At 36.8% G+C, this 12,394-nt stretch overlaps 1 non-coding gene across 1 annotated transcript; it reads right to left on the bottom strand.

Moving 5' to 3' along the window:
- Nucleotides 1-3,465: 3,465 nt before the first annotated feature.
- TRNAR-UCU (transfer RNA arginine (anticodon UCU)) lies at nucleotides 3,466-3,538 on the bottom strand. Its single transcript has one exon. It is a non-coding gene; the product is annotated as a tRNA-Arg (tRNA).
- Nucleotides 3,539-12,394: the final 8,856 nt, after the last annotated feature.

Genomic DNA, 12,394 nt, shown 5'->3' with positions numbered 1-12,394 from the left:
GTAATTTCGTACCATTATTTGTTTCATTTCGGGTTGAATTTCTCTGGTGACTTGAACTTCTGGGGTTGAGTCCCTTCGAAAAAGTTTCTGCCGCCCATTCATCCGGAACTGGGGTCAGCAAGATCCTTTCATTCTGGAAGTGTATCACAAACTCCCGGAGCAATTCGGTATCTCCTTGAGCGATTTTAAATATGTCAATCTTCCTTGCACTTTTTTTTCTCCAGCATGTGATTGCGCAAAGAAATTTGTAAGGTGTTCAAAAGATTTAATGGAATGTTTAGGTATTAAGAAATACCAGGTCATGGCTCCTTTAGTCAACGTTTCCCTGAATTTTTTAGTAGAACTGATTCGATCTCATCTGGTTCCATATCATTGCTCTTTACCGTGCATGTGTAAGCTATTACATGCTCTTGAGGGTCTGTTGTCCAATCATATTTTGGGATGTCTGACATCTTGAATTTGTTGGCTTATATGAGTCCACCATCAGGAGACCAAGTCCCTTGAATACCAATTAACAAAGAAGTAATAAAGTGCTTAAAGTAATGAATACAAATATTTTGTAGAAATATCTTTGTTCAAGGGAGAAAAAAATCACGACGTGACACACAGAATTTCACCAAACTCCAATAACTTCAAGCAACTTGTGAGTACAAACTCCAGTAATCACAAAAGGATTAACCTCCTAATTCTATACACCTTATAACACCTCTATTACAAGATACACGGCAATAACCATATTGCTCACCATATTAACTAGCTCTAGTTAACATAGACTTCAACACCTTACACGACGGCTAACTCTAGCCTCAAACTCATCTCATAAAGGTTACAGCTGAAATGATCTATGATCCTTCATAACATAGAAATAGATCTTACAATATGAGAACACAATAATCTAACTCGAAATACAACTCAAGACTTGACAAATCTATCAAGTCCATGTTTTGGTCACTGTTACTTTCATCTTTTTGAATTTGATCATGATGAGAATCGACCTGCCTATTTTTTGCTTGATTTTTTGTTTTGGTTGGATCAACCTTATTGTTTGCGGGGTTGTTCAAGGTAGGGCTAGCATTGTCGTTGGTTTGATAATTATTTCCATTACCAACCATTGAATTCGTTGATTATCTTGGTACACGAAAACAAAATTTGTTATCAAGAGTTTAAAGAAATCAAATCAATACGACAATTATTCTTAGCCCCATGATGGACGTCTTTATCCTAAAAAGGTATAGGTGAATTTATAGGTGAGATTTAAAGAATAGGTGAATCAAATTGATGAGATATAGTACAATAATCAAATAAGTAATGTCGTAAATAAGAAGCTAAATAAAGTAATTGATATATAAAGCAAGTGTAACCTATGTTGGCTTGAGGCTGATGAAATCTGCGATCGAGATATATTTGGCAGAGCTAAATAAGAACTAATAGACATTAAACTATAATGTTGAAGAGAAAGTATTCATATTGAATAGATAGAATTAGATATCTTACAAGGTGGTGATCATACAATTTTTATACCGGTATCTCCTCTGGAGCTGATTAGTAAAAATTAATGCCTCAATAATTCGTGGTTAATGATTAATTAAATGACATTAATACGAAAAGTAATGCCTGGCGTTATTCATGGGTCGGTTGTATAACGACTTCTGTTGGCACATTGTAATTGGCATATGGTGTAACATTGTAGTCTTGATTATCTTCTGCGTGTCAATATATGATCCAACCATGTGATTTGTCCAGCAGTGTTTATTACTCTCCACGTGTCATGATTTGATTTGGCCACACATTTTGGCTATTTTTATCATATACTCATATTTAAATTTTGGGACTGGTTAGAGGAGAATTGAGTTGGGTATCTATTGAAATCCATCATTGAAGAGCTTCGAAGCTCAAATTTTGAAATTCAACCTGCCACTAACGTGAATTGTTTTGAGTGAATAATATATCAAAAAAATCAAAACATTGAGAGGAGCGCATATAAAATATTTAGGATTGTTTAGAGAAGATTTGAGTTGATCGGGATTGAAAAAAAGTTTCAGCTCGTTAAGGAAGATTAACTACTCCAATGTATATACATTCTGATACAAAATTATACATTATATATGCATAATTATATATTATTTACAAAAAAAAAAAATCACTACATTACATATACATGCGATCATTTTAATTGAATTTTTTTTTCCGAATAATTATGTAAGAAGCCCTTTAAATATAACAAAAATAAGCACACAATGAAGAAAAAAAACTAACATCTAGTATATATAAATTAAAAGTAATTTTGTTATTTCTCGATTTTTTCAACAAAGAAATCATACTATTAAGGAAAACGAAACACAAGATTGTCTAAATTATTAAACATAACCTAAATGAAGGCTACTCGATCGGTTGTATAAAACCAAAATTATAGCTGAATTTTTATTTATGGCACGTTAATCTTAACTCATAACAGCAGTTGTTTATTGTTTGGCAAAGAATAAATTATCCTGATATATTTCATAGGATTGAGTAATTGTGATTTAAACGTAATTATTTTTCCTTGTGCTTCCTAACTCAAAACCTTTTATTTTATTCTACTCAAAATTTCCTTAAGCAAGAGATTTAGTTCTGTAGCCTTTTATAATTTTGTTTTTAGGGGTATTCGGTATGAAGGAAATATTTTTTCATGAAAATTATTTTTTTTGAAAAATATTTTCTAGGAAAATATAAGTAGGTTTTTTACTTATTTTTTCTTGTATTGTGTATGTAAGCAATATTATCTTAAAAATATTTTTATATAATCTAGAAAAATACTATGGGATGTAGCCATGTGGGGGGTAAGGGGTGGCGGAGACGGGGCTATAGGGGTATGGATGAAGATGAGGTGTGTTGGAGACGGGGATTTGGAGATGGGGTGAAGATGAGGTGTGTTGGAGGGTGGGGAAGATACAATTAGTGTAGAATAATGTCATTATGAAGTTGTTTTTCCTATTTCCACTAGGAAAATTATTATTAACAAATTTGTTTTCCTACAAAAAATATTTTCCAAAAAAATTAACCAACTAAACACTATAATGTTTTCCCTCCATATCAAACACATTCCAATTTTATGTTTTTGTTACGAGAGATTCTCATTTTTTTATGTAAGAAATCCAAAAAAGATTAAATAAAATATTACTCCTTCCATTCTATTTTGATTGTCATTTTAGCTAAAAAAAATTATTGCAAAATAGTTATCACTTTAAAAATTCATAACTAAAGTCGATTATTATTTTCAGCAATTCCGTTAATATTAAATAAGAATACACGACATTTTGGAAAAAGTCAATTTACTTTATTAAATAAGAATAACCTAGGAAACTATACTTTTCATATATTATTTTTTTAATGAATGTGAAATAAAATAAAATGAGTTAAAAAGTTTAAATGGAATACAGAGTACTACCAACAAGCAAAAAAATACAGAATTAAAAGTATCAACTACACGCCCAGTGGGACTCGAACCAACAATCGCTTGATTAGAAGTCAAGCGCCTTATCCATTAGGCCATGGGCGCTACTGCATTTTCCATTGGTCAAGTTATTTAGATATTTAACACTTCTGTTTTGCCTTTCCATATTTCCATTTTTTTGGTAAAGATGAATATATTAATTTAGTTAATATGCTTCATTAGATGGGCGCGGCGATGCTGGAACATCGACTAGTTGTGTTGGAAAAGGGGTACACAAATATTAGTACTATTATAATTAGCCACATCAAAAGTTAGCGTTGAAAGCCTACAAAAAAAGTTCTTTTTTTGTCTGCTGTCATTTTTTTGAAACAAACACAAGAAGATAATAAAGCTGAATTAAAAAAAATGTGGCACGCTCTCTTTGTCCATCTTTTGTATTTATCTTTTTTTTTCAATTTTTTGAATTTTTTCTATTTTCCCCCAATTTAAGTGCTATTTTAAATTTTCAATAATTTTTTTTGAGGTCAAAATATATATCACTTGTCCAGAAGGACATTTTGAATGGTTAGCCATGCCTTTTGATTTAAAGACAGTGCCGCCCATATTTCAAAGGAAAAAGGATGATATATTTGGAGACTATAAAAACTTTGTATTAGTCTATGTAGATGATATTCTAATATGGGAAATTTACATAAATGTACAACATTAAGAAAATATTTACTATTCATAGCAATAATATTTTTTTCACTGAACACTTATAATACAATTTTAATACATATTAGCGAGAATAATTTATAAAACTCATATAATACAAGTTTTATTTATGGATACTTAATTTATCACATACTTTAATACACTTATAATACATTATGTCAATTTCTTATCAAACAAGTATAATATATTTTAAAACACTTATAATACATTTATATTGCATGCATAATTCACTTTTAATACATAGTAGATATATCATAATATTGTTATATATTGTTATAAATGGTAATAAATAAAAAGTATCGCTAAAATCAGTAATTATTTATTATAAAATGGTTTTTCTAGTAATTTTTCCTTCTAATATTTAGTAAAAATATACAAGAACATCTAGGACATCTACAAACTATTTTTAGATTATTTGTAAAATATGGAATAATCATTAGTAAAAAGAAAATAGAATTATGTAAGACACATATTATTTCTTAGGTGTAACAATAAGAGAAGGTAAAATAAAATTACAACCACATATAGCTAAAAAAGTATTAGACATGCCGGATAAATTAGACAATACAAAAGATATACAAAAATTCTTAGGCCTTGTAAACTATGCTAGAAATTTTATTCAAGACTTAGAAAAAATAGTTGGACCTTTATATGCTAAGACGGGAAGTAAATGACAAAAACATTTTAATGCAAAAGATATCAAACTAGTAAAACAAATAAAAAAAAGTTAAGAATATACCAGACTTAAAAATCCCCTTAGAATCAGACTATCTCATAGTCCAAATGATGGAAGTCAGTTAGGATGGAAAGCGTTTTTGAAAACCAGACCTAGTAAATATAGCAGTAAAAACTAAGAAATAATATATGCATATCAGAGTGGTAAATATAAAGAAAAAAGAAATATGAATAGTATAGACGCCGATGTATTAACAATAATATATGGATTAAATAGCTTTAAATTATACATATTAAACAAAGAGAAAGTATTAGTTAGAACAGACTATGAAGCCATAGTAAAATTTCACCAAACAATAAATAGAAAAGCTAGTAGAAAAAGACTGTGGTTAAATTTTATGGATGTTATAGCTATATATAATAATATAGTGTTTGAATATTTAAAGATAAAAGATAATGAATTAGTTGATCAGTTGAGTAGACTACAAATTAAAACTAATTAAATTAACTATGTTTCAGTATGAGACCAAATGGCCAATAACCAGCAGACAAAGGCAAGGGTATAGCCCAATCAGACTCATACGCTCAAACATTATTAAGTAAGATTAATTTTAGACCCAAAGGTACACTTGAAATGATGGAAATGATTTGCTTTGGTAAATTTAATTTAATTTCTTATCTTTAATGTAACCTATCTTTTAGAATATTGCCATACTCTAATATAGATAAAACACAGAAATATTTAGTAGACAATTTATGAATAGCCTATAATAAACAAGACACTAAACATTTTATTGTAGCAAACAATGCTTTATGTCAATATTTTTTAGACAAAAATAGAGAAAAAACCTTAAATATTATGTTGTTATACATGGTAAAACTAATAGTGTTTTTCATATTTGGACAAAAGTAATAGACTCAATAAATGGAGTAAAAACCCTCTCTTCAAAGGCTTTAATAATTTTTACAGAAGCTTTAGATTATGCCAGAGGAATACTTGGTCCAAACTATTACATTTCACCAGCTCTCAAACAAAACCAAACCCAAACACCTCAATACAACATTCAAAAAGACATAAACAAGATTATTTTTTGTGATCATTACTCCATCATAACTGAAGCCTTCAAAAGACTAAATACCAAAAATGAGGCTCTCATTCAAGAAAACATGAGACTTCTAAAGCAGCTTGAAACTTTCTAAGATAAGTTTTTTCCCAAAACAAATAATACAGGTATTCGGGTACATAAGTATTAGGTCCACCAGTGCACACAATTATTCTGTTATTATCTCTTGCCCGAAGAAATGATTTCTCCATCTCAATCAAAAATGGATGAGAAGGGTGTGCATTCTCCTCTGAATGTTGGAAAATCTACTGTATCAGATCAAGGTACAACTAGTACGATTCAAATGGTAGCCGGTAAATACATATCAAACTCGTTAATGACTATCACTTTGCCAAAAAGTGAAGACGAGGGATCTTCTTTGTAATACCCCTAAAAAATTCTTCCCTAGGATTCGGACCCTTCTTGTATCATGCCGGGCCGAACCCAATTATTTAGAAGTGTATGCTTGAGTTGAGATGAGTCCCCGAGTAATTGAGGAGTGTTGGAGGTGATGTGGGGTCACTGAGGACCCCTAGGATCGAGCTAAGACCAAAAAGGTTCGTCGTGGCTAAGTTTGAGGAGGAGTTTGCATGAGGGGTTGACTTCTAACGACCCTATCTTTTGATATATGACGATCTGGGTGGCCCACGACCTATTAAATTAATGGTCGTCGAGTCTTCTTTCCAACGCCACCAAGAATGTAATTTTTGGAGTTCGGAGTCGAAAGATATGAGGATCCTAAGATGAACTAGCACAGCAGGAATTTCAGGCCTGGGGTTCAACTACTGGAAATCTGGACTTGGCGCCACAGTGGCGCGATGCGCCACTATCGCGCCAGAAACATGCCTCAGTAGTTTAGGCTCTGGCGCGGCACGCCACTAAAAGGTGTGCAGGTTTTTTCAAGCCAATTTCCAGAACCCAGAAAATATTGGCCTTGGCGCTGTAATGGGCGCGACGCGCCACTATCGCGCCAGAAACATGCCTCAGTAGTTTGGTCCTTGGCGCAGCGCGCCACTGCGAGGTGTACAGGTTTTAGGTGTAATCAGCCTTGGGCTGCAATGGCGCGATGCACCACTATCGCGCTAGGTGCATTTTTGGCCTATTTTCAGAACTTTTGAGGAGGGGCAATTTGGAAACTTACCCAAATTATATATGTATTACCCTTGGTCTTTTGGGAACACATTTTACAGCCTCACTCTCTCTAAAAACCCTAGAAATCTCTCTCTCTCTCTCTTCTTCTTCCTCTCCAAAATCCTCCTCCAACAAGAAGAGTTCCAAGAGCTTCAAGGTTTGAGTTCTCCATTGAAGACCCAACCACAAGGTTTTCTTCAAGTCTTTACTAAGGAATGTAAGGCTATCCAAAACATGGGTTGAGTCCACCCATGTGCCCTACTATTGCTTTGAGGTTAGATGTCCATAAAAATGGAGTTCCTTGGTATGGTTTATGGTTGAATGAGTTTTGTTCCCTATTTAGTTGATGCTATATGTGTTGATGTTGTCAAGCTAAGAATGTTCCTAAGACCTTCATGTAAGTATGAGTGATGGAGATGACTTGTTATTATGTTTTGTTGATCTCTTTAGCCATGTGATTATGTTGCATAAGTTAATTTTCTTGAATGTGTTATTCCACTTGTGTTGTTGAGTTAAAGTCATAGAGTTGTGATGAGTATTGAGGAGATATCATAAATGCTTACCTAAATGAGGCTTGATTGAATTAATTGGAGGATAGAATTTACGAGTGGACGAGGTCCTAAATAGAACTTGCCATTATGACTTAATTGAGTTGAAATGAGAATGGAGTTGATGAGTTGGCAATGTCCCACATAAAACTAGCTGTGAGGGCTTGTTTAAGATGATTGGAGGGAGTCTTATGAGTATAGAGTCATGGAAGGAGTATCGAGCACCGAGGCGGACGAGAGTATAGTCCGTACTCAAACCCCAGGAACTACTCTGCCAATGTAGGTAGGGATAGACCCGTTAAAGTCAGATGCTTCCCATGGAATCAAACTGTTAAAGTCGGATGTTTCCCATTTATTTGTCCTAAAATGATAGGACTTGACTAATCGATGGTATCCATGATTAGGGAGGCGGTCATGCCCTAGTAAGGTATGGACGGGCGTAGCAACAACGTCTGATTGTTGTACTATTACCGGCTCATAGGTGATGGTTGTCGGATAAGAGAAACTCCCATTTAGGTCTTGATAGTACTCCGAGTCAGTTGAGTTGAGTGGCTTATGATTTAGTCCCGTCTAAACTATTCTTGTTAGACTTAGGACACTTGAGTGAGTTGTCATGTATATATGAGTTGAGGTCCTGAGTTGATATTGATGTCTTCTTGATGTTGTTTCATTCGGCCATTTTACATACTCGTACATTCTATGTACTGACGCCCTTTGGCCTGCATCGTTTTATGATGCAGAGACAGGTACTAGAGATCATCAATCGGCGCTCTGTTGAAGATCCACATACACTCTCAGCCAGTTAGTGAGTCCTCTTAGTTTTATGGAGGATGTTGAGCTTTCTTGTATAGTTTTGTTGTCGCTTCCTTTATTTTGGATTGTTGGTAGCCATGGAATTGTCATTGGCACCTTCTAGACTTTGATAGAGGCTTCATAGACTAGAGTGTGGGAAGGTTGGACTGTTATTGTTGAAAAGTCCTATTTTACTTGTTTTGTTGAGTTGAACATGTTTGGCCTTCGGCCTCCATATTGTGAATAGTATGTTTATGATTGAACTCTACTTTATGTGTATATGACTGAATGATGAAGTGACTGAATCAGGTGGTTTGCTGGAAGGTCAGAAATGGCTTTCGAGTGCCGGTCACGTCTAGGGTACCCTCCTAGGGCATGACAAACATGGTATCAGAGCACAGAGTTCAAGTATCCTAGAGAGTCTATGAAGCCGTGTCTAGTAGAGTCTTTTGTATGGGTGTGTTGTGCACCACACTTATAAGCAGGAGGCTACAGGACATTATGAATTGTTTCACTTCTTTCATACTCTAGAATTCATGCGATAGAGTTAAACTCTATAAAACTTTCCTTCTAATTCGTGCATTTATACGTTACAGATAATGCCTCCAAAGCGTACTGCCAGCCGGAGAAATGCCGAAAATGCAGAGATGCCTCAGTCTGAGGTACGCCCGGCAAGGGCTAGAGGCTGACCTGCGAGGTATGCGGAGGCGCCCCAAGTGCCTGCTACTCCGCCTGCAACCACATCAGAGGCAGAATTTCGAGGGGCAATTGCAATGCTCACGCAACTAATGGCTACCCGAAATGGTAACCAGAGTTCGCTGACTCTTAGCTCTAGTTCCCAAAAGCCATCTGCTGCCACTAGAATTAGAGAGTTTCTGAGGATGAATCCGCCAGCATTCAGGGGTTCTAAGGTTGATGAAGACCCCCAAATATTTATTGATGAGATATGGAAAATCCTGAAAGTTATGCATGCTACAGAGGTTGAGGGGGTTGAGTTGGTTTCCTATCAACTCAAGGATGTGGAAAACATTTGGTATAACCAATGGGAACAAAGTAGGGGTGAGGATGCTGAACCTGCTAGGTGGGATGAATTTGAGTGGGCCTTTCTTGACCACTTCTTTCCCTGAGAACTGAGGGAAGCAAAAGTGGAGGAGTTTGTAAATCTGAAACAAGAGGGTATGACAGTTAAGGAGTATGACCTGAAGTTTATCCAGTTTTCCAGGTATGCTCCAGAAATGATCCCAGATATGAGGTCAAAGATGAGGAAGTTCATCTCCGGATTAGGGAGGCATGTGAAGAAGGAATGCAAAGCAGCATTGTTGATCTCGGATTTGGATATTTCCAGATTAATGGTGTATGCTCAACAGGTAGAGGAGGAGAAAAAAAAAGACAGAGAAGAGAACTTGAGCAAGAAGGTAAAATCAGCGGGCCATGAGAGTGAACAGAGGCAGAGCAAGGACCACAGGTCCTTCTTCCAGAAGAGGCCTTCCAACTATGTCTCATCCACCGCTAGTGCACCTATGCCGCAGAACAGGTATGATCGGCAGGGACAGAGTCACCAAAATCTTAGACCCCAGGGTTATCAATCCCATACCAGTGTAAGTCAAGACTCGAGAGGGAAGCCACCATGCAGCAAGTGTGGTAGGATCCACTTGGGAGAATGCAGAGCGGGAAGGGTTGGTTGTTATAAATGTGGCCAAATGGACCATTTTCAGAGGAAGTGTCCAATAGGGGGAAATAGAGTTCAGCATTCTACCACCGCACCACCGACTAGAGGTAATCAGAGGGGCACTACTTCAGGCACCAGCGGAGGTATAAACCATTTATACGCCATGGGTAGTCGCCAAGATCAAGAGAACTCTCCAAACGTCGTGACGGGTATGATTCGAGTCTCTTCTCTTGATTGCTATGTTTTGATGGATCCGGGTGCCACACTATCTTTTGTGACTCCTTACATGGCTAGTAAATTCAATAAAATTCCTGAATATCTTCTTGAGCCTTTTAGTGTAGCTACTCTTGTCGATGATTCTGTCTTAGCTGAGAGAGTCTATAGAGATTGCACTGTGTCAATTCATCACAAGGATACCTTGGCTGACTTGGTTGAGTTGGACATGGTGGATTTCGATATGATCCTTGGCATAGACTGGCTTTATGTCTGTTATGCCTCTATTGATTGTAGGACTCAGATTGTCAAGTTCAAATTCCCGAATGAGGCAGTCATAGAGTGGAAAGGGAGTCCTGTCACGCCTAAGGGTAGGTTTATTTTTTACCTTAGTGCGAGGAAGCTAATCTCAAAAGGGTGTATCTATCTCCTTGTCCAAGTGAAAGATGATAATGTTGAGTCTCCATCCCTTGAGTCGGTTCCGATTGTCAACGAGTTTCTGGATGTCTTTCCTGAAGATCTGCCTGGAGTCCCTCCTGACAGGGAGATTGACTTTGGGATTGATATTCTTCCTGATACCCAGCCTATCTCAATTCCTCCTTATAGAATGGCCCCAGCTGAGTTGAAAGAGTTGAAGGAGCAGTTGAAGGACTTGTTAGATAATGGATTCATTAGGCCGAGCGTCTCACCATGGGGAGCTCCGGTCCTATTTGTGAGGAAGAAAGATGGGTCCCTTAGAATGTGTATTGACTACAGGCAGCTGAACAAGGTCACCGTAAAGAACAAATACCCTCTCCCCAGAATAAATGATTTATTTGATCAACTTTAGGGTGCCACTTGTTTTTCAAAGATAGACTTGAGATCCGGCTACCATCAGTTGAAGGTGAGGGAATGTGATATTCCGAAGACTACTTTTCAGACTCGTTATGGCCACTTTGAACTTTTGGTCATGTCCTTTGGGTTGACTAATGCCCCCGCAGCTTTTATGGATCTCATGAACCTGGTGTTTAAACCATATCTTGATATGTTTATGATTGCATTCATAGATGATATTCTAGTCTACTCCAAGAATGAAGAGGAGCACGCTTATCATCTTAGATTCGTTTTACAAACTTTGAGCGACCAGGTATTGTATGCAAAATTCTCTAAATTTGAATTTTGGCTTGCATCAGTAGCCTTCTTAGGCCACATTGTATCTGGAGACGGTATTCAGGTTGATGCCCAGAAGATTGAAGCTGTGAAGAATTGTCCCAGACCCACATCCCCGACAGAGATAAGAAGCTTCTTGGGTCTGGCTGGCTATTATCGAAGGTTTGTAGAGGGATTCTCATCTATATCATCACTATTGACTAAGCTGACTCAAAAGAAGGCTAAGTTCTAATGGTCCAATGCTGGTGAGGAGAGTTTCCAGAAACTGAAGGCCAAGCTAACCACTACTCCTGCCCTGACCTTGCCCGATGGAACAGAGGGCTTTGTGGTCTACTATGATGCATCTAGAATTGGTTTGGGTTGCGTGTTGATGCAGAGGGGGAAGGTGATAGCCTATGCTTTAAGACATCTTAAGGTTCATAAGAGGAATTACCCAACTCATGACCTCGACCTGACAGCTGTGGTGTTTGTGCTTAAAATTTGGCGCCACTACTTGTACGGAGTGCATGTTGATGTGTTCACCGATCACAAGAGCTTACAATACGTCTTTAACCAGAAGGAACTCAACCTGAGGCAAAGGAGATAGCTTGAGCTACTCAAGGACTATGATATGAGCATCCTCTACCATCCAGGTAAAGCTAATATTGTTACTGATACTTTTAGCAGGTTGCGTATGGATAGCACTACCCATGTAGAAGAGGGAAATAGGGAATTAGCAAAGGAGGTACATAGATTAGCCTGATTGGGAGTCCGTCTGGAAGAGAACAATGAAGGTAGAGTTACCGTTTAGGATGGGTCTACATCCTCACTTGTGGCAGAGGTAAAGGAGAAACAAGACCAAGATCCCTTCCTCCTCAATTTGAAGGGAGTTGTTCACAAACAAGGGGTGATGGTTTTCACCAAAGGGAGAGATGGTGTGTTGAGGTACCAAAGTAGATTGTGTATACCTGATGTCGATGATGTTCGA

Source organism: Solanum dulcamara, chromosome 7 (genome assembly GCF_947179165.1).
Source record: "Solanum dulcamara chromosome 7, daSolDulc1.2, whole genome shotgun sequence".
Lineage (NCBI taxonomy): Eukaryota > Viridiplantae > Streptophyta > Magnoliopsida > Solanales > Solanaceae > Solanum > Solanum dulcamara.
This window is presented reverse-complemented; position numbering and strand designations above follow the sequence as displayed.